The sequence below is a fragment of the Schistocerca cancellata genome, chromosome 2, assembly GCF_023864275.1.
Source record: "Schistocerca cancellata isolate TAMUIC-IGC-003103 chromosome 2, iqSchCanc2.1, whole genome shotgun sequence".
Lineage (NCBI taxonomy): Eukaryota > Metazoa > Arthropoda > Insecta > Orthoptera > Acrididae > Schistocerca > Schistocerca cancellata.
The window spans coordinates 258,703,290-258,727,496 of NC_064627.1; positions in this window are offsets into that span (position 1 = coordinate 258,703,290).

Here is a 24,207-nt window from a genome sequence, read left to right on the forward strand (position 1 = left end):
AATAATCTTAAATGGACTCGCTTACCATAAATTTTTTTTGTTGGAATGAAGACACTAAAGGGGGGGGGGGGGGGGCTCATTGATGCTGTTATTGCTTTTAATGATGGCAACATTGGTAGGATGAAAGTGCTACAGCATATTGGAATTAATCCTGGAGCAAACTGCATCAGAGTACTTGAACGGATGGGCAAGGTTCGCGTTGATAAAGCAGAGTATACAGCACAGTTGGCCACTAAGGAGTCCAGAAAGACGAAAAGTAGAAACTACTTGCAAAGAGATCAAGAGGATGATATACAGTATGGTGCAGGGTGCTTCTGAGTGACTAAAAATAAAAAATTAAGCATATATTAAGTGGGATACCTTCTTCTGAAACCTTAGAAGCCATTTCTGAAAATTTACATTTTTCCCTCAATCTCAGAAACCACTTCAAGTAGAGTATTCAGATTTTCGGAGAGTAATAACATACATATCCTGAGACTATTGAAATAAAAGAAGAACATAATGTCACGTATAATTAAAATTATTTACGATAACATACAAAAAGTTCACAAAATTTTAACCGTGTAGTTAAAAAATTGTATCTTCGAAAGCAGTAGCTGAAATGCAATTATTATAGTTCAGTAGACTCAGAACATACAGTTTAATGTCCTGTAAAAGTTTCATGTCAATGCCTAAAGTGGTTCCTGAAATACAGGGAAACCAAGTAACTAAATTTAACATTGTCGGGATAGGGCGTTCCAACTCCCCTTAAATCAAACTTAATATTGGCAAGCAACTGAAAATGATTCCAATTGTAGCTTGATCTCTACTGCTGACATTATGCGCAGAGTGTGGCGTCTTTGTTCACCAGGTGCTGCGATGTCTCGAGGAACAATTTCTAATAACAATGCTCCGTTTGTCTGCCGGTGGGGCGCTATGGGAGCGGGGTCCATATGGTGTAGGCGGGGCTGTATTAAAATTGTTTGGTGGACAATCTCATCTCATGAAAGCATATTTGACAGTGTCGTTGTCTGTTCGAAGAGAATCAGTTTCAAACTGAGTGTGGCGATCATTCTGTCAAAGAAGTAAACTAAGGCCAGTAGGTGACGCTAGCATGAACCATAGAAAAAAAGTCAAAGAGCAACTTTACAAACAACTATGCATTGCTATTAACTACATATCAAACATCGTGAACAACTTGACAAAGATACATTTATGCTACTTTTATGGAGGAGAAACTCATGTACTGACAGCGTGAGATGTGCATCGCTAAGCAGCATTGTGAACAACATATATAGTCGATAGTCAATAACCAAAACAAAAGACACATTGGCATTCAACAACATGAACATATAAAAGTTGTGAAAGAAAAAGTTTACAACAGTCACCAAATAATACGTTGCGTAAGTATCACCTAACGTAGTCATATTACAAAAGACGAACATATAGTATATGGCTTATAACATATTTATTTAAGTGAGCCTAGATTAGTGGTAAAAACTTGAAACAGAAAGAAGTTATTATGCAATAAAAGGGAGTTTTGTAATTTTTTTAAAAGCGTAATGGTATAGTATTAGATTGTATATAAGTCAAGCTGTTATCAGTTTACAGTCTTCACAACGTGAAATGTTACATGAGTATGACCAACTGTAATCATATTACAACAGACGAATAAATAGTGGATGACATATAATATAACAATTTAGTTAAGCTTAGACGAGTGACAACAATCTGAAATAAAACAGAAGCTAATATTACAATTTTTTCTTTATTTTATATTAAAAAATGTAAAGGTATAATATCAGAAATGTATAACAGCTGAGCTTGAAGTAGTTGCTTGAGGAGATCCAAAAAACGTCGTAGCATATTGTGGTTGACGACGCAGAGTTAGGATCATTAGTTGACAAAAATGATGTCCTTGCAGTCGTAATGCTGAGAGAGTGGTCATAGTATCCCGGAATTCATGGATTCCGTTTGTACATGTAGTTATGTGAAATGCAATGCAAACGTGTATAACCATATGGAAATGTAGAACTACGTGTTCGTAAGAAAATATGCTCTTTCAAATGGTAGCGAAACCCAAACATTCAGCGTTTGCAAGGTTAACCACAATGTAATGTACTTGTAATGTAATTATATTCAATACGAGAAGTTAAAATTTACTGCGGCCATAACGAGGAACGCATAGCAAGGAAGCATACACGTGTTTCGATAAAATTGTGGCGATAACTCATCATATTTGAGCTCAGAATACGATCTAAGATTCTACAACAGATGGATCTCAGTGACAGTGACACCAGTATTGTGAATCATAAGACTTTTTTTGTAGGTATTGTTGTACAGCATTAATAGAGGTTAAAAATTCCGTAGTGAAATACACAGCTGTAAGAGAAATTAATTTTTTTTATTAAAGATGCACGATTTCGGTCTAAGGTCAGACCATCATCGGGTCCACTTCACCAAAGAAGAAAAACACAAATAAGAAGTGTGTACCATTACAATACACAGCTACTATGTGAATAAACATTATATGTACCACATCACATATTAATATAAAAGCTCAATAGCTATGCATTTACACAAATCGAATAAATGTTATTACAGCTAATAACAATGCAATGCAATGCAATGCAAACGTGTATAACAATATGGAAATGTAGAACTACGTATTCGTAAGAAAATATGCTCTTTCAAATGGTAGCGAAACCCAAACATTCACTGCACTGCTCCAATATAAAAATTAGCTGTATGTTCATCACATATGCGTTCTGTCAACCTCAGACACCCTTGTGTGCGCTTGTTATCGTGTACTGAAGTGAGAAGGAAAAGACATTCAATGGAAACCTTAAGGCATTGCAAAGCTCTAATAACTACTGATAAAATACCAACATTGCACGAAATTAGACTCCTGAATGCCTGTACTAACCTATACAACGTTATTAATGCCATAATAGACTATATTTTATGGTTATCGTATATCAGCGATAAAAACATTGTGAGACTACCTAAATAATAGACGCCATGGAAGTCATAAAGGTACAAGCAATACTGTATAACATCGTTAAATTATACAATATCGTCTATAACTAATTTTTATAGCGCTTTTTGTATGTTCACTTTTACACTAAACATTAAACGTACCAATGCATTTCAGCTGCCTATGCCACAAGAATAATTTTCTTCAAATTTGCTAGCTGAAATTACAATCACACACTGCATCAAATTATTACGACCTGTTGTATGCAAACGCCTTGTTATTTCGTGTTATGTAAAATAATAAAATGGCGTATAGCATCTAACACTCTTTTGTGGCCATACATGTAACAGAAATGTAGCTTCAGAATAATGATTTACTTTTACAGGCAATCTACGTAGAGTGGAATGAAAGGAAATTGTCTATGGAACTTACAAAGGGATATGTCCTCTGTTCTTCTTTCTGATAGCGTTGTTCCGGATGGGTGTCACTTGTTTCGTATTATCACGAAATTGGGGGATGGAGAGTGTCACGGATGTGATAATTTTATTAGAGTGGTAATTATTAAAACAAAGGCGATTTTCGTTTCGGCCGGATCTTTTCACGAAATTGCACTCACCAACTCTTCCGAACGTCTAAATAATCTGTCGACTCCCATCTACATAGCGAGAAATTACCACCATAATAAATTACGTGAATTCGGAGCTCGCACGGAAATACTCAGGTGTTCATGTTTCCAAAGTAATATTTGAGAGTGGAACGAACGAAACAAAACTCTGAAAGTAGTTCGATGAACCCTCTGGAAAACAATTACATGTGAATTACAGAATTATTATGCATATGCAAAACCACATACTGGGCTTTACGTGAAAAGCAAACAAGTCGTCGCCTGGTTGTTAGGCATCCCACAATACTGCCGTGCTTGACGTGTGAACTGAAGTCCCGGCTAAAATCTTTTGCCTAAAGTAGATCCGAGCCTGGTGCTAATTGCCTCTTGGGATGTAAAACGAAACTTCCTTACAAGTAAAAGCAGAAGAGTTCGACTGTGGATCAATGGTCATTCAAAATAAATTTAAGAAAATGAACTCTAGTATCCCTGTTCCGGTAGACGAATATTTAACATTACGTTTATGCTGCTTCTTCCCTGTCCGCACATCGCCGACGCGGTTTGGCGATGATGAAACAAGCCCACTCAGTCTTACTGGCTAATATCCTCTCCAGGCGAGAATGGTATGCTGGTTTGTGCTCCGATCAACGACCATCGTCGGCCGTCCTGAAAACAGAGCTGTGACTGGCTGCCGCAAGGTCACTATAACCTTGTCTATGTTTTCAGAAACTCTCCTCGTTTGTGCGGTTTCTCGGCCATCCTACACCCTCATCCATACTACGAAAACCACTGTGAAGCACATGGCAGAGGGTACTTAACATTATTACACATATTACTGTTTTCTATTCGCGTATGATCATTTAAATGCCTCTGTGCGCGCTGTAAATAGTCTAATCTTGTCTTTATGTCCCTACAGGGGTGATACGCCAATACTGGCTCTTTACACATTGTTGTGGGTTCAAATGGTTCAAATGGCTCTGAGCACTATGGGACTTAACAACTGAGGTCATCAGTCCCCTAGAACTACTTATACAAAACTAACCTAAGGACATCACACACATCCATGGCCGAGGCAGGATTCGAACCTGCGACCGTAGGGGTCGCGCGGTTCCAGACTGAAGCGCCTAGAACCGCTCGGCAACAACGGCCGGCCATTGTCATGGGATCTATCTTCAAGCAACTACCAGTTCCTATTGCCCTTCCTTGTATGAGATCAATATTGCTGTTAATTACATCTGGTATGGATCCCATATATTTGAACTTTCTCCTAGGATGGACCGAACGAGTGTTTTATGGTCCATCTCATTTATAGACTGTAGTTTCCTAGTATCTTACCAATGAAATTATCATACGTAGTCCATAATGATCGTTATGAGCTTAGCAGATAATTTCAAGAGCGAGAACTACAGGACGTGATTTTAAGTAGGCACTTAATTCCGCTGATTTTGTAAGAAAAGATACCTGGGACCAGCGGCATAAGATCATCGCATTCGCTTCTTCGTGTAGGATACCAGGACGTGCTGAAAAGTAATGCCTCCGAATCTTTTAATGTGGAATCTCTTAGAGCTTTTTAAATAAAACAAACGTTATATGCATTCCACATCTTTGTTCTTCTTTTCTACATATTTGTTTCTCAACATAAACATCCTGGCGACGTGTCCATTTCTCCCAACGAGAGACCAGTTTGTTGATATCGTCGCTGTGGAAAGTTTAACCCTGTTGACGGAGCCACAACTCCGTCTCTGCCTGCACGGTTTCATCACTATTGAAGTGGTCCTCGAAAGTGTTCTTTCAGTTTTGGAAACACAAAAATTGTATGGGGTCAAGTGGAGGCTATATAGAGTTTGATCAATGACAGTGAACCCAATTCGTCGGCTCGTGTGTGGTCTGGCATTGTCATGATGAAGGAGAAGGGACGAACTCTCTGAATTCTAAACTCGATTACGACATGCTGCTTCTCACGCATCGACATAGTTACGTCAGACACTGGCGTGTTACACGCTACAATTCGGAGGCCTCTTGGGCAGGGGCTTCAAATATGTAGACATACGTCATAATGTTTGTTTTGTTTAAAAATCTGTAACAGATTTCACATTTAAAAAATGGAGGCATTTTTCAGCCCACCCTCGTATTAAGTTGGTACCACGGTTTCACCTAACTTCCGTTTACTATCAGGAGACCATCTACACGTGATAGATATAGTACACGAAGGAAATGCAGATTAAAGCTGACGAAGTATTACCTCAGAGTGAGTACCTGTCGCTCTGTCAAAGAAATTAAATTAATAATGTTGCCTCACGTATTCCACTGTTTAAATATTTTTAATTAGATAATATTTAAAATATATTCTTAAGTTTGCTGTGGCGTTCGTAAACGACTGAAAAAGCGATCTGCATTTTTTTTTGACAAAACTGATAAAAGTATCTGTATTGTGGACCTTCTGCATTCATATGGTGTGGTCCACATCTCCCCCGCTTTCTCCTTGGCAGCCACTAAATTTTTGTCGCGAACGAACTACTATCATTCTCGTCAGATCACGCACAGATTATTGTACTCGCCTCGCACCGCTTAAAGTAATGCATACAACTAGCGACGTGAGCAGCTACTTCTGATGCACTTCGCGAGAAGTTGACCACGGGTTCACAGCTGCTCGTGCTGACACAGGTACAACCAGCGCCCGCTCACAATGGTTATCGTGTGCACTCGTCGTGAAAGCGGCGATCACTGTCGCCAGAGTTGTCGCATAGTGGTGAGTCAGCGACTCCGTCACGCTTTCGAATTCGCCGAACAAAGCGCAAATCCCACTTCTGTCGCTTCCGCGTGTGACAAAACACAATTCGCGAACACTTCTTGCTGGTTCCAAACGGCAGCAGGACTACATTCTCCGTTTGTTTTTATCTCAACAAAGCAGTGCGCCAACCACGTCGCTTCTATGTAATGTACTTTCTAATATGACGTCATTAGTATAGTCAAACATCGCCGTACTTGAAACTTCCGGGCAGATTAAAACTGTGTGCCGGACCGAGACTCGAACTCGGGACCTTTGCGTTTCGCGGGCAAGTGCTCTACCGTCTGAGCTCCCCAAGCACGACTCACGCCCCGTCCTCACAGCTTTACTTCTGCCGGTACCTCGTCTCCTACTTTCCAAACTTTACAGAAGCTCTCCTGCGAACCTTACAGAACTAGCACTCCTCAAAGAAAGGATATTGCGGAGACATGGCTTAGCCGCAGCCTAGGGGATGTTTCCAGAATGAGAACTGGCAGAAGTAAAGCTGTGAGGAGGGGGGGGGGTGAGTCGTGCTTGGGTAGCTCAGATGGTAGAGCACTTGCCCGAGGAAACGCAAAGGTCCCGTGTTCGAGTCTCGGTCCGGCATACAGTTTTAATCTGCCAGGACGTTTCATATCAGCGCACACTCCGCTGCAGAGTGAAAATCTCATTCTGGTATCGCCGTACTTATCCCGCTGTTCAGTTTCCAATAGCACGGGACATTAGCGCCTTGCTTTAAATTCCCCAGTGCAACAGATGCAAATAAACAACGTGTCAAAACAAGTGTCAAGTGACTGTCTGCAGCAGAGCTACTAAACATTGTTACGTTTAGAAATCTACAAGGGTTGAACAAAAACACAGAAACAGCGCGAGAAATGAATGCTTGAACATAAATGCAGATGTTAGCCAAGCCTACGAGTTGCGCTATTGTATTTGAATACCATTGTGCCTCTGCGCAATGTCCTTAACATGTTGCAAGTGTCCGATCCGGTCAGAACAGTGTACTTGCGAACGCATTACGTCGGAGCTCAGTGCATTTGGACTTGGGGAAATTGTTGGCGCTTCCATAACCATGGTAGCCGAAGTTGGTGTTTCAAGAGGCAACGTATTTCATATTTAACACCGCGTACAGGGAAAGCGGAGGAACGTCATCCGATACGTTACAACGAGGAAGAATTTTTGAGTGATCGTGATAGACAGTCATTGAAGAAGACTGCAACGGAAAACTGGAGGATGACAGCTGCAAAAATCACAGCAGATTTTAATTTCACACTCGCGAATCCTGTCAGTACCAAAACAACAGGAAGGAATTTCCACAAGCAGGGAAATGCAGGATGAGCTGGGATTTCAAGACCACTCATCAGTGATGCAGATGCCCATAACAGGAACACGTGGCAACGAAGCTATGAAACGTGGACTATGAAGCAATGGGAGAAACTCATACGGTCGCATGAGGTATTTTTCATACTGTTTCCAACGTCCCAAGAGCGATACATGGAAAGGGTTCGGTGATGATTTGGGCCGTCATATCGTGGTATTCCGTGGTCCTCACGGTTACTCTCCAAGGTCGCATTGCCAAGGTTTATGTGACCATTTTGGGTGATCAGGTCCATCTCATGACACAATCTTTGTTCCTCAATCGTAATGCTGTTTTCAAGACGACAATGCCCTTGTCCCACCGTCGAGGACCGGTTTTGCGAGTACGAGGATGACTCGTTGCATCTCCCCTGCTCACCACAGTCATCATTTCACTGTCGTCTACTTTGGAGAGAAGCGTACATGATCGATGTCGATCTCCATCACCGTTACCTTAACTTGCCACTATTTTGCACGGAGAAGGGTGCAAGAGTCCCTTGAAAATCGTACAGGACCTCTGCTTATCTATTCCGAGACGACAGAAAGCCATTTAGAATGCCATCGTGTTTTCTACATCATATTAAGCATGGTAATGTGTTTTTTATATATTTCCATATTTTTGTCCAACTCCTCTACATTTAGACTAGCAATAGGACGGAAAGCGTTTCTGAAAAATAAATAATGTTAACTTCTAACACAAATCTAAGTGCCAAGAAATATTTTCTCGGCGTATTTGTCTGGAGTGTAGTCTTGGACGGAACTGAAACATGGACGATAAACAGATCGAACAAAAATGCATATTGAAGGCTCAGAATCGCGTTGGCTTAAGTGCGTTGTCTACCACGACCAAAGCGACTCTCTCATGCTCATAACTCAAACTATGGATTATAACTGTAAGTGTTTTGGATTAATGAGGTGATGTAGCATGTTTGTACCGTTTAACAAGCCGGCCGCGGTGGTCATGCGGTTCTAGGCGCTGCAGCCCGGAACCGCGGGACTGCTACGGTCGCAGGTTCGAATCCTGCCTCGGGCATGGATGTGTGTGCTGTCCTTAGGTTAGTTAGGTTTAAGTAGTTCTAAGTTCTATGGGACTGATGACCTAAGATGTTAAGTCCCATAGTGCTCAGAGCCATTTGAACCATTTGAACCGTTTAACAACACACTTCATAAATTTTACTCATTTTTCAGCACATATACTGAGATGCGAAAATCATGGGATAGCATCATGCACGTAAACATATGACAGTAGTATCGCGTGAACAATGTATAAAAGGATAGTGCTAAAAAAAATGGTTCAAATGGCTCTGAGCACTATGGGACTCAACATCTTAGGTCATAAGTCCCCCTAGAACTTAGAACTACTTAAACCTAACTAACCTAAGGACATCACACACACCCATGCCCGAGGCAGGATTCGAACCTGCGACCGTAGCAGCCTCGCGGTTCCGGACTGCAGCGCCAGAACCGCACGGCCACCGCGGCCGGCAAAAGGGTAGTGCATTCGCGGAGCTGTCATTTCTGCTCAGGTCATTCATATGAAAAGGTTGGCAACGTGATTATGGCCACACGACGGGAATCTACAGACTTTGAATGCGGAGTGGTAGTTGGAACTAGACGCATAGCACATTCCATTTCGGAAATCGTTAGGAAATTCAATGTTGCGAGGTCCTCAAGTCAAGTGTGTGCCAAAAATACAAAATTTCAGGCGTTACTTCTCACCAAGGACAATGCAGTGGCGACGGCCTTCACTTAACGTCCGAGAGCAGCGGCGATTATGTAGAGTCGTCAGTGCTAACAAACAAGCAACACTGTGTGAAATAACCGCAGAAATCAATGTGCGACGTACGTCGAACGTACCCATTATGACAGTGCGGCGAAATTTGGCATTAATGGCAGCAGACGACCGACACGAAAGCCGTTACTAACAGCACAACATCAACTGCAGCTCCTCTTGAGGTCTCGTGACCATATCGCTTGGACCCTAGGCGACTAAAAAAGCGTGGCCTTATCAGCTGAGTCCCGATTTCGGTTGGTAAGAGCTGATGATGGGTGTCGAGTATGGCGCAGACCCCACGAAGCCATGGACCCACGTTGTCAACAAGGTACTGTACAAGCTGTTGGTGGCTCCATAATTATGCGCGCTGTGTTTACAAGGAATGACCCAACTTAACCATCATTAACTGGAAATGGTTATGTTCGGTTATTTTAAGACCATTTGCAACCATTCCAGGACTTCATGTTCCCAAACCTGTCACCGGGCCACTACTGTTCGTTACTGGTTTGAGGAACATTCTGGATAATTAGAGCGAATGGTTTGGCCACCCACATCGCCCGACATGAATCCTATCTAACATATATGGGACATAATCGAAAGGTCAGTTCGTGGATGAAATTCTGCACCGGCAATACGTTCGCAATTACAGGAGGCTACAGGGGCAGAGTGGCTCAGTATTTCTGCAGGGGACTTCCATCGACTTGTTGAGTCATTGCCACGTCGAGTTGCTGCAGTATGCCGGGCAGACAGAGATCAGACACGATATTGAAAGTAAAAAAAAGATGAAATGATCATGTGGCATTGTTGGCCGGGAGGCCGCTATATTGCAAGGCCTTTTTAGTTAACGCCACTTCGATGACTTGTGAGTCAATGATGTTGAAGGACACACAACACCCAGTCATCGCGAGGCAGAGAAAAATCCCTGACACCGCCGGGAATCGAACCCGGGACCCAAAGCGCAGAATGCGAGAACGCTACCGCAAGACCACGAGCTGCGGACCGATATTAGAAGTTGTCTCATAATTTTTGTCACCTCAGTGTATATTTTATACGTAACTGGCACCTAGTCAGTTCATGTTAACAGTAGGTTAACATACATATTACACAGTTGTGACTTCATTTCTTTGACAGTCTGTCTTTATTCAAGCTTAATTCACCTAGAATTTACGTTCTTGTCTTTATGTTGCAAAGTATTCCTCCACAACGTAGTCGCAGGTAGTTTGTCACTTCAACAAAAGGATATGTATCTTGACAAAAATTGATCCCCGTTTCTTGAGCGCAGGAACAAGAGAGAGAGAGGGAGAGAGAGCGATGGAAAGAGAGAGGTGGAGAGAGAGGGGGGGCGGAGGAAGGGTGAACATAAGACGGCGGGAACGGGGCCAAGCAGATGGAAGAAAGACGTACGTTCAGGAAAGCGAATGAAGAAAGGAGCTAAGAAGAAAATAATTTCTTGAGTAAGTGTTTTTACCTTTGTTCTTTATTTCTCCTTTATTATTTTCTTTCTTTCTTTCTTCAAGAAAATAGATTTTAATTCTGGTTTACAAAAGAACTTTTAATCGCGAAGAAGGTATAAATTTAACATTTCATTTTGAAAAAAGTCAAAATTTTTAATTGAAGAAGAGGAAGACGTTTTTGTTTAGGTAAAACACTATCTTATTTACGAAAGCTCCTTTAAACGTTTAATTAATATAGTTCTTTTTTCAAGAAGAATTTCTACAATTATGGAAAAGATCGAATTCTGATATTCCATTCTATGGAGAGGTGTGATCGACATATTGAAACGAAGAAGGCGATCCATTTCAGTTGGAGACGATATTGCAAACTAAAAAGTATAATATAATGTCAAAAATCAATAAAGTCACTTTTCTGCTACAGTAGAAACCAAACGCAGAGAAGCCACGCCGAGAGACCACCACTGGCGGAAGAAAGGAAGTCTGCAAGGCCGGGTCTGAGATAGAAGAAAAGAAGAATAAAGTCAAGAAAGGATTATAACTCTGAATCTGAAACAAAAGGAGATACGAATAAATAAAACTCTATTCACAGTTATTACTCCTTTGTGACTTTTGGTGCGCCTGTATTATAAAACAGGAGTGGATATTAATACTTTATTTGTGATTTATTGCTCCTTTCAACTCTGTCAGTGATCTGTCAACAAGTTAACTACTAAGCTGCACTGAGGTTCAGAGTCCACACGAGTACTGTAGGTCGCTCCATAAATGGGTAAGAAGGCAACAAAGGCAAGGTGACGCCACCTCAGGTAGGACCAGGCACCGCGCTGCTGAAACCGACTGTTTGATAGCACTTGAACGAAACTTTCAAGCAGTTTCGGAAGTTCCGAGCGTCGTTTACCACTGATATCCACTGTGTACTCCTGAGTAGCACGCAGAGGAATGTGTAGGCACCTGCCATCCTCTGCAGACCCTGTGTGTCGTATTGATTTACCCCCACTGCAACTGCAACTTTCTTTGGCTGTCTCGCTACTGCAGAACTGCGACATCAGGTGCACTCCACGAACTTCGCGTAGCCTTTGCTGCGCTTGGAAGAGGCTTCAGTTAAAATGAATGAACAATAGATTTCTAACTTTCCACAAACGACGATGTTATTTGGAATGGAGTGACATTCCTTATCACAAGGATATGATCATTTCTTTCAGAAAAGTAAGCCATGGTTAACTGCAAATATGGCTTAATAAAAGATGCACACTATAATTACACTACTGACCATTAACATTGCTACGCCACGAAGATGACGTGCTACAGACGCGAAATTTAACCGACAGGAAGAAGATGCTGTGATATACAAATGATTAGCTTTCAAGAGCATTCACACAAGGTTGCCGCCGGTGGCGACACCTACAACGTGCTGACATGAGTAAAGTTTCCAACCGATGTCTCATACACAATCAGCAGCTGACCGGCATTGCCTGGTGAAACGTTGTTGTGATGCCTCTTGTAAGGAGGAGAAATGCGTACCATCACGTTTCAGACTTTGATAAAGGTCAGATTGTAACGTATCGCGATTGCGGTTTATCGTATCGCGACACTGCTGCTCGCGTTGGTCGAGATCCAATGACTGTTAGCAGAATATGGAATCGGTGGGTTCAGGAGGGGTAATACGGAACGCCGTGCTGGATCTCAACGGCCTCGTATAACTAGCAGTCGAGATGACAGGCATCTTATCCGAATGGCTGTAAGGGATCGTGCAGCCACGTCTCGATCCCTAAGTCAACAGATGGGGACGTTTGCAAGACAACAACCATCTGCACGAACAGTTCGACAACGTTTGCAGCAGCATGGACTATCAGCTCGGAGACCGTGGCTGCGGTGACCCCTGACGCTGCATTACAGACAGAAGCGCCTACGATGCTGTACTCAACGACGAACCTGGGTGCACGAATGGCAAAACGTCATTTTTTCGGATGAATCCAGGCTCTGTTTACAGCATCATGATGGTTTCATCCGTGTTTGGCGACATCGCGGCGAACGCACATTGGAAGCGTGTATTCGTTATCGCCATACTGGCGTATCACCCGGCGTGATGGTATGGTGCCATTGGTTACACGTCTCGGTCACCTCTTGTTCACACTGACGGCACTTTGGACAGTGGACGTTACATTTCAGATGTGTTGCGACCCGTGGCTCTACCCTTCATTCGATCCCTGCAAAACCCTACATTTTAGCTGGATAATGCACGACCGCATGTTGCAGGTCCTGTACGGCCCTTTCTGGATACAGAAAATGTTCGACTGCTGACCTGGCCAGCACATTCTCCAGATCTCTCACCAACTGAAAACGTCTGGTCAATGGTGGCCGAGCGACTGGCTCGTCACAATATGCCAGTCACTACTCTTGATGAACTGTGGTATCGTGTTGAAGCTGCATGGGCAGCTGTACCTGTACACGCCATCCAAGCTCTGTTTGAGTCAATGCCCAGGCGTATCAAGGCCGCTATTACGGCCAGAGGTGGTTGTTCTGGGTACTGATTTCTCAGGATCTATGCACCCAAATTGCGTGAAAATGTAATCACATGTCAGTTCTAGTGTAATATATTTGTCCAATGACTACCCGTTTATCATCTGCATTTCTTCTTGGTGTAGCTATTTTAATGGCCAGTAGTGTATTTTAAAGTTAATTTCTTCTTCACTGGATTTGATTTGTTGAGGATCGTTCATACTCGGACAAAGGATTGGTTGAGCTTTTCAGATTGAAATAGTAATATGACTGCATGATTTCTGTTCTTTTGGACATATCTAAAAGTACGGACACCACGCATTCATATAATTTGATTTGCCGTGATGGGCCATGAATCCACCATCTCCAGTGCGGGTGCACAATTACGTCCGACCTCTTGCGGGAATCTCAAAGTAGCGAGCATGGACCACATGCGGATAGGTGGCGCTCGGCGGGAGAGGGATCGGCCTAGAGGTGTGCCGAGTTAGTCCACGCATTTGAGATAAACATGGTGTCCGGATGGCGCAGTGGTGAACGAAACTGATAGTATGCAGGAAATTCCGTTCCGGCACACATTTCCTCTCGTCGCCGCTGCTTCCGCATAAAGTCCCGATACAGCTGGCGAGTGTGTGTGTGTGTGTGTGTGTGTGTGTGTGTGTGTGTGTGTGTGTGTGTGTGTGTGTGTATGTGTGTGTGTGTTTGTACCTAAGGGACCAAACTGCTAAGGTTATCGGTCCCTAGACTTACACACTACTTAAACTAACTTATTCTAAGAACAATACACACACCCATGCCCGAGGGAGGACTCGAACCTCCGGCTGGAGGGTCCACGCAGTCCGTGACATGGCGCCTCAAACCGAGCGGCTATGCAGCTGGCGTCAATAATTCCTCCCGTTTCATTTCCTTTTCCCCCCGTCCATCTTCAATTTACATAGAAGGAAATACACCAAAATACAAAAAAAAATATGGCGACAAAACGTATTCAAAATCCAGAAGTTTCATATTCAAGTATTTTTGACTCTTATGAGGAAGTAGAAACACATTATAAAAAATTACTCACCCCCAGGAAACATCTCGGTAATACCGTGCAACACCGACCCCAGCCTTGATAATGGCCTCCGCTGTAGAGGAAAAGATTCCACAAGTTTTGTCAGGTACCCAGCTGAAGCCACTCGTAGATTATTATATTCCGCACAGCTATGAACTTGTAAGGACATTGATTGCTAAGTTCACCCACTCTTCTAGTTAGCTAACGGACTAAGATCGGGCGATTTAGCGGGCCAGTCGAGGTGTGATGGGTGCCTGAATGTTTGTCGAGCAAAGGAACATATGAGTGCAGCACAGTGAAGATGGCTGTTGTCATTTTGCAACATGGGAGCGTTCACAGATTACTCATCATGCAGATATAGAAAAAAGGGACAGCAACTGAGCACAGAGATGATGATAAGGTCCCACACTCCGAGGAGCGTAGGGGTCGATGCGGGAAACTCGCACCGCCATACTAGGCAAGGTCCTAGCGGAGGTAGTTTGCCATAGACTTCTTCCGATCGTAATGGGGATGAATGATGATTATGAAGACGACACAACAACACGTAGTCATCTCGAGGCAGCGAAAATCCTTGACCCCGCCGGGAATTGAACCCGGAACCTCGCGCGCAAGAAGGCTATCGCAAGACCACGAACTGCTGACGTTCACAGATAAGCCATGCCTATTATAAAAGCGGATGCATGTATTTATGTTCCATATTTCCTCATAGCCCACTGGATCGATATGAGCTAAATTTGGTACACATATCACTTACTGTCGGGAAAGAACCACTGTGGGTATAAGAACCACCTGCTTCTCAAAGAGGTGGGGCTGGGGTTGAAAAATAAGCGTACCTCACGGTGCGCAAAAAAAAAAAGACTATATTCATCCAGTTTTTGAGAATGAGAGCAGTTAGCCACTGGCAACCAACGTTATTCGTAATTTCAAACCTTTTCTAGACTTTTTCTCGCAGACATCCCCCGCAAAACGATGAAAGGTAAAAGGTTTATCGCTTACTACATTTTCGCTGTTCATGTAGTAACACTGCCGCATCAGGCATGATGTTCTAATTTATTACTTCTTTACTACTAACTCTATTTGCAACATAGTTTGTAAACAACATTCACATATACCACATAATGTACTTGCAAAAATATCATTGTAAGACACCTAGTTCAGGATATATGACGCATTAACAATGAGGTGTGCGAAAACTGCAGCGTCATGCTTGGCATTTTAATTTATTATTTCTTTACTACCAAATCTACTCGCAACACATTTCGCAGCCAGTATGTATGTGTTCCATTTGGTACCTGCAAAATTATACCACTGCACAACACACAGCTTAGGAGATATAATGTCATACCATTGACTTGCGTGAAAACTAAACTGCAGGGTGAAATTCGCTAGAGATACGGATGAAATATATGTAGAAATATGTGCTAAATATGTAAAATATATGTGACAAATATGTAACATGTATGTACATGGGCAAAGCTACGGGTAAAAAGCTCCTTCGAAACCAAAATTAGTGCACATATTACTATTTGGAAAGAAACAATGTGGGGTTAAGAGCCAGCAGCTTCGTTTTGGGTTGGGAGTGACAACATGGAGAGATAAGGGGGGAGGAAGACATGGACAGACGGAATGGGGAGGATGAGATGAACAGCGAGGGCGAGAGGGGGAGGAGCAAATGGACTGCAAGGGAGTGAGGAGGAGATTGACAGAGAAAGGGGGGTACGAGGACAGTGAGAGGGCACGAGGAGATAGACAGAGAGAGGGGAAGGAGAGGCCCGAGTAGTATAACATTGGAGCAATAGTTCTAGTATCGGGATTAGTAAAATGATTTCATATATTCAGTATCAACCGATCCATCACTGGATTCGGAATCACACTACCAACAGTAATCCAATGATGGCGGGAGGTAGTTCGTGAAGGAACATACCAAATACTACATACATACCCATGCAACGCTGGCAGTTCAGCTAGTGTTATGAGGAACAGTCGGGTTCATGTTCAAGGAAACCTGGATAACTGGGCGCAATTAGTACGAAAAACAACTCAAAAACATCACAGAACTACCCCAGTCTGAACTACATCATCTATATACAGCTAGTTAAACTCGTCATTGAAAGGTCGGTACAGTCGGCGCCTTGCATAATTCGAACACAAGCAATCTCGGGATTGTTCGAAACACTGTACACTGCTGCAGGTCCGGTTTCTGTGTTGTTTGGCCGGTTTAAAACGTGCAGATAAGTGCTGCTGTGAGCAATGGCCTTTTCCCTTGGAAAAGATTTGTTTGGAAACTGGCTGAGATGATCCCGCGTTCACTCACAACAGCCATTTCTGTCTGCTCTGTAGGACGAAATCTGTGCATTTGATCTGTCTGCATCTGGACTTAGAGGTACGTGCAAGTGTGAGAACGTTAGTACGACAGCAGGGTGGGTTCTGGATGAGATAACGATCTTATCGCATCCAGTGTCATATTACACATCCGGTGTCGCGTTACACACTTGGGCTCGTTGCTTCCCCCGCTCCCTTTCCCCCGGGGAACCACCGGAATTGATCAAGATCACCCAGAGGAATCACCCAGACAACTGTGTAAGCGACATAAAAATGGTCGGAGACCCTCAGCCTATGGACCAATGAGGACCATGCATCCCGTCTACACCTTCGGAAGTGACATTAAAAGAAAAACACTTCGTCCCTTATTTCACTCCCTTAGGGTTGGAATTTTAAAAAATCCCTTCTTAAACGTCGTCACAGTATAAGATCCACACCTTGTCTAAATTTCAAGTTTCTGTCCTTAGCGGTTTGGGCAAGGCGATGATGCGTCGGTCAGTCAGGACATTGCCTCTTATACAGGGCTACTACAAATGATTGAAGCGATTTCATAAATTCACTGTAGCTCCATTCATTGACACATGGTCACGACACACTACAGATACGTAGAAAAACTCATAAAGTTTTGTTCGGCTGAAGCCGCACTTCAGGTTTCTGCCGCCAAAGCGCTCGAGAGAGCAATGAGACAAAATGGCGACAGGAGCCGAGAAAGCGTATGTCGTGCTTGAAATGCACTCACATCAGTCAATCATAACAGTGCAACGACACTTCAGGACGAAGTTCAACAAAGATCCACCAACTGCTAACTCCATTCGGCGATGGTATGCGCAGTTTAAAGCTTCTGGATGCCTCTGTAAGGGGAAATCAACGGGTCGGCCTGCAGTGAGCGAAGAAACGGTTGAACGCGTGCGGGCAAGTTTCTCGCGTAGCCCGCGGAAGTCGACGAATAAAGCAAGCAGGGAGCTAAACGTACCACAGCCGACGGTTTGGAAAATCTTACGGAAAAGGCTAAAGCAGAAGCCTTACCGTTTACAGGTGCTACAAGCCCTGACAGCCGATGACAAAGTTAAACGCTTTGAATTTTCGGCGCGGTTGCAACAGCTCATGGAAGAGGATGCGTTCAGTGCGAAACTTGTTTCCAGTGATGAAACAACATTTCTTTCTTAATGGTGTAGTGAACAGACACATTGTGCGAATCTGGGCGGTAGAGAATCCTCACGCATTCGTGCAGCAAATTCGCAGTTCACCAAAAGTTAACGTGTTTTGTGCAATCTCACGGTTTAAAGTTTACGGCCCCTTTTTCTTCTGCGAAAAAAACGTTACAGGACACGTGTATCTGGACATGCTGGAAAATTGGCTCATGCCACAACTGCAGACCGACAGCGCCGACTTCATCTTTCAACAGGATGGTGCTCCACCGCACTTCCATCACTACGTTCGGCATTTCTTAAACAGGAGATTGGAAAACCGATGGATCGGTCGTGGTGGAGATCATGATCAGCACTTCATGTCATGGCCTCCACGCTCTCCCGACTTAACCCCATGCGATTTCTTTCTGTGGGGTTATGTGAAACATTCAGTGTTTAAACCTCTTCTACCAAGAAACGTGCCAGAACTGCGAGCTCGCATCAACGATGCTTTCGAATTCTTCGATGGGGACATGCTGCGCCGAGTGTGGGAGGAACTTGATTATCGGCTTAATGTCTGCCGAATCACTAAAGGGGCACATATCGAACATTTGTGAATACCTAAAGAAACTTTTTGAGTTTTTGTATGTGTATGCAAAGCATTGTGAATATATCTCAAATAATAAAGTTATTGTAGAACTGTGAAATCGCTTCAATCATTTGTAATAACCCTGTGTATAACTGTAGAGATAACGTCACTAGATATTACGGCACAAACAAAAAGGAATGGAATGTTACCTCCAGAAAGGGCGGCCCCCCGAGTTGTACGGCTGGCCTCTGTTGCCCCACGAAGCGATATAAAGCCCCCTCCCCCGTCCTGCCGCCCCCTCACCGCCGCACAGGCACGTATGATCGCACACCAGCAGTGGGGGCCTCTCACACCTTTCGCGCAGCACGACACGCCAGAAACTCGAGTCACAAATCACCCATCCGCTCAGCATGCGTGCGTGGCGTTGCCCTCGCACGTTAACCTCGCACCTTCCTCGTCACGAAGTTGTTCCCGAGCTTTCCCCGGTCACATACTCAGAGAGAAAGCGCCAGTAATGACTGAGAACCTCATCTCCATTCATTGTCCGCAAATGAGACAGGAATTACTGACCGCAGGTGCAGCAGCGACTTAACACACATCACGGAGAAAGTGGTGCAATTCAAATCTTACGTACGAAACTGACAACTGCAATAGAAAACATAGCCAGATGTAATGACGGCGAGAGAAATCACAAAGAGACGTGTGCATCGCCAGGATAGCTTAATTTATACAGCTCAACGTGACAGTAGTTGATCGGAAAATGCATGTACTCTAACCAGAAACTTCGGTACATCTAAGGAACTCATCCGATAACATGAACAATATTTGACACGTCTGCTTTCCTAATATCGATGTCTATTGAGACATTTCTGTTCACACAAAACAGAAATAATTAAGATGTGGGAAGTCACTCTAAAGCTTGAAAACTAATTACGTTGATTGTGTTGTACGACCCAGCAGATGCTAAAATCACGTTGATAAAGGAAAATCGATAGACTAGCAAGACTTTAGAGATGTATGCCGTTGTTTTTGCTACAGTCTTCCAAAAATGTTGATGCAGCTCTCCACGCTAGTCTGTCCCGTGAATACGTCTTCATCTCGGCATAACTGTTGCAACCTACAGGAAGTGGACAAAAATACGAGTGTTGGAACTTTAATAGGGGCAACTATTTATTCACAGCTCGTACAAAATAGATACGTGTTTCACAGTTTTACTGACCTTCAAAGTAATCACCAGCATTGTGTATAACCCGTTGCCAGCGATGTCGATGTGGGAGTCGTAGGATACTCTTAGCAGTGCCAGCTGTGTTAACAGTTCGAGCGGCACGGTCTATTTCCCGACGAATTTGTAGCAGTTCTGAAGCGAAATGCGTGAAGTGTTTCCATCAGTATAGAAATCTTGTTGAACTCACGAGGGCTTAAGTCAGGGGAGTGCAGTAGGTGGTATATTACTTAGCAGCCCCATCAGTCAAACAAATCAGTAACAGCTTGCACTGTACGTGCTTGAGCATTGTCCTGCAAAATGATGGTCAGGTCCTGCAGAAAGTGTCATCACTTCTGTCTCTAAGCTGGTCGTAGGCTGTGTTCCAAAAATGAACAGCATAGAGACAGAAGTGATGACTTTCTGCAGGACCTTACCATCATTTTGCAGGACAATGCTCAAGAACGTACAGTTGACAAAAGGTCAGTTCTGTTACTGATTTGTTTGACAGATGGGGCTGCTAAGTGCTATACCACCTACTGCACTCCCCTGACTTAAGCCCTCGGATTTCAACTTTATTTCTCGACAGAAGGAATACTTCGCGGCATTCGCTTCAGAACTGCTACAGATTCATCGGTCAATAGACCGCGCCGCTCGAACTTTTAACACAACTAGCACTGCTAAGAGTATCCTACGACTTTCACATCGCTGGCAACGGGTTATACACAATGCTGGTGACTACTCTGAAGGGCAGTAAAACTTTGAAACATGTATCTATTTTGTACGAGCTGTAAATAAATAGTTGTCGCTATTAAATTTCCATCCCCCTTATGGAGAAACCAAAAAAGCAACATATTACCATACCTAATACAGTGTGCGAAATCTTTTGGTGTTCAAAGTAGCTTACAATTGTCTCGAAATGGATAAATACAGGTTTTATACCATTCTTCCTGCAAAATAGTGGAAGGTTCAGGTAACGAGGAATGGATATGGATAACAATCACACATTCTTCTGACCAAAGCAGACCGCAAAGCCTCTATACTATTGAGATCTGGCGATTGTGGTGCCTGGAGAGATGCAACAATTCATTCTCGTGCCCACAAAACCAGTCCTGGAAGATGCGTAACGGGGTTCTGCCGTCTTGGAACACAGTGTCACCATTGGGGAACTATCATGGTACCATGGGATGGATCTGATTAACCAAAATGCTGCTGGTGATGGTGGTGATGGTGATGGTGGTGGTGGTAGTGGTGGTAGTAGTAGTAGTAGTAGTAGTAGTAGTAGTTTTAATCCTCCTCAGACCTCTTTTACAAGGATATTGGACTTTTCTTGGTATTACAATTTAAAAAGAGGAAAAATAAAATAAATCACATATAGAGACTTACGGGTCTAGTAAGATAAGTATGGGACAGGCAGTCGTCCGTAACATTGTAGTAGGAACCATCCCAGCATTTGCCTGAAGTGATTCACGGAAACCTCGGCAAACGTAAATCAAGATGGCTCTATGATCTATGGAGTCTCCACCCTTGTCAATACAAGGCGTCTCCGTTTAGAACAGTGCTACCTCATTCGGTTTATCCGTAGTGTACAAGACTGTTCTACAAATAAGTTATTTAATAATGGAAGAAGCTAACGCTACACTGTTCATTCCATTTCTCACTCCCAGTCACTGCACGCACTAGACACACTATACACACATTGTTTCATAGCACTACACACAGTATCAGCTGATGCCAGGACCATTATGCGCACTGTAGTTTCCGATTTACTAACCTGAGAAACTGGTGTAATTAGCATGAAAATACTATGAGACACTCACTTGTCTCTTGATTGTCAGTATTGACTAGATACAATGTATCTGTTCAACAATTTTGTTTGATTGACATACCATTGCCTTTGAAAATGACGGAATGTCAAAACGTGTAAGGCAGTTTGGACAATAATAAAAAGTTGGTCAAGATAGCTGAAATTTATTTAAAAAATAGATGTCCATATTTTCAGAATGACCACAGAACACGCTTTGCAAACAAAAGCGAAACACGTCTGGAGTAAAATTTTCTTTAATTAATTGTAGTAAGCTTAAGACGGAGAAACCGATAATGATTGAGTTATTTACTTGTTTATTCATTCATAAGTCGTTATAAAATATCAGACATGGTAGCCTAATGCAACTCTAATGATCAAAAATTTAATGAAACTGGCTTGTACTTGTAGTTTTCGTTGTGCTGAATCCTAACATGGTAACAAAATGGTATTACCCCAGAAAATTACTAATAACTCTTTTTAAAGAAGTGCGTATTATAGCGATTAAATAATTTGTTCAGTGTTTCATAGTCCACATATTTTAAAAATTCTGGAAAAGTGTAAATCACCTATAAAGGCGATCGCGTACAGAACGCTTGTACGACCATTCTTGAGTACTTCTCGAGTGTTTGTGATCTCCGCCTGATCTGATTAAAGGACGACATTGAAGCAATTCAGAGGCGTATTGCCAAATTTGTTAGCCGTTGTTTTAATCAGTGCACGCACGTTACCGTAATGTTCTAATGGACATCCTCAAGTAAAAAAAAATTTAAACGTATTTTTATTTAAAAAATAATTAGAGACTTTCTAATACACTAAGGTGCGAATTCGGATCTCCTGGCGGGCACTACTCAGGAGGACGTCGCTATCAGGAGAAAAAAAACTGGCGTTCTGCGGATCGGAGCGTGGGATGTCAGCTCTCTTAATCGGGCAAGTAGGTTAGATAATTTAAAAAGGGAAATGGATAGATTATAGATATAATAGGAATTAGCGAAGTTCGGTAGGAGGGGGAACAAGACGTCTGGTCAGGTGAATACAGGGTTATAAATACAAAATCAGAGAGGGGCAAAGCAGGAGTAGGTTTTGAGAGGCACCCACATGCCTTGCTCATACTGTGGCACCAAGCAGTCAGGCCTGCAAGATTATGGTCTGCCAAGCGAATGGGTTCATTCTTATTTATCAAGTAACATGAACTCTCGTACTCACAATTAAGTTACAAATTATCCTCCTGTATGAATAATACGCAACGGAAACACGCATCTGACTAACAGTAATTTACAGAACTCTGACTGTACACTACGCACTGGCAATACCACATTTTCTTTCCTTTTTTATTTAACGGCTTTTGTCTACACGTGGCCACCGCACTGAATATGAATGGCGCACACATTATAAATTCGGGACATTATGGCAACATACAATTCAATGGAAAAGTCCACCAATCTTTTTCTTTTCACTATCTTATTTATTCCGATAAATTCTCTAACCTAAACACACAAATTTTATAACCTACAACAATAACACATGAGAAATTCCGCCCAGTGGGCATGACTTTACATTGGTGAATCTCTATATTATGGTCTCGTAATTATTTAACACTACAGTGCACTTTCTGGATAGGATGGTGGATCTTTTATTATACCTCACACTTCGACTCTCACAATCATCATCACGAAACTTTCCTCCAGACCGAGCGGTACAGAAGGAACAAGCATAACCCACTAATCTTTTGAAACTACCCTGCTACTCTCCCATGCAAACCACACATACCCAAATTACATGACATACATCACACTGTAATAAGAAATATAAAACACTATCACTTTCAGCTTTCCCACTTCAATTAATATTTGTCCCAGTTTCACATGACACTGCCCCACTTCGTAATTCTACTTTCCTACTATGAACTCTGGAGATATTTGCACGTCTTCCTGTGCAATGCAAGCCAAGTGGCGTTGCTGGATAGACGGCCGACTCACCTTGCTTCTCTCTCAGAGTTTGAATCTAGCGGCACACGGAATCATATCACGCAAAGTAATATTAAGAACGTATTCATCACACACGCGAGTCCTCAACTGATACCACGGACGAGTACTTCTCTTTATCTTTTGTCTCATACACAGTTTGAGACTCACACAGTACTCACCACGTGGAAGTACTCGTCTCTAATTTCAAGTCCTGCACACGCCATTTCTTAAAAATTTCAACTTATGGTACACACGCTATTTCTTAAATATTTCAACTTATTGTACACACGCTAGTAATTCATCTTAACTTAAGCACACATAAGTATTTCAACTTATTGCTACACGTGGTTTCATTATGACCGTTGGTCACTTCCGAAGATTACTACAATCCCATTAATATTACCTGCCTGACATTTAATTCTCCCCACAAAAGTTCCTGAAATAGAGAAATTATTATTTCAAACTACTCTTAAATATTCCACATGCATACCATGTCTCCACTCTTTCGTCATTACGGAGCACAACTGAAACAGGTCTTAACAGCACAAGATCCAGCGGCAGAGTGCTGAAATATGGCCGTTCTCTAGGTCCTCTCGCACCTCTGCCAAAGTGGGGGAGCACCTTGCTACCGTATTGGTCAGCCACATTTCAGGTGCTCAAAGCTCAGGTAAATTTCATCTCTTTGGTCCCACCAAAGGTGGCCAAAGGATCGACTCAAAGATGATCATATATTCACATTTAC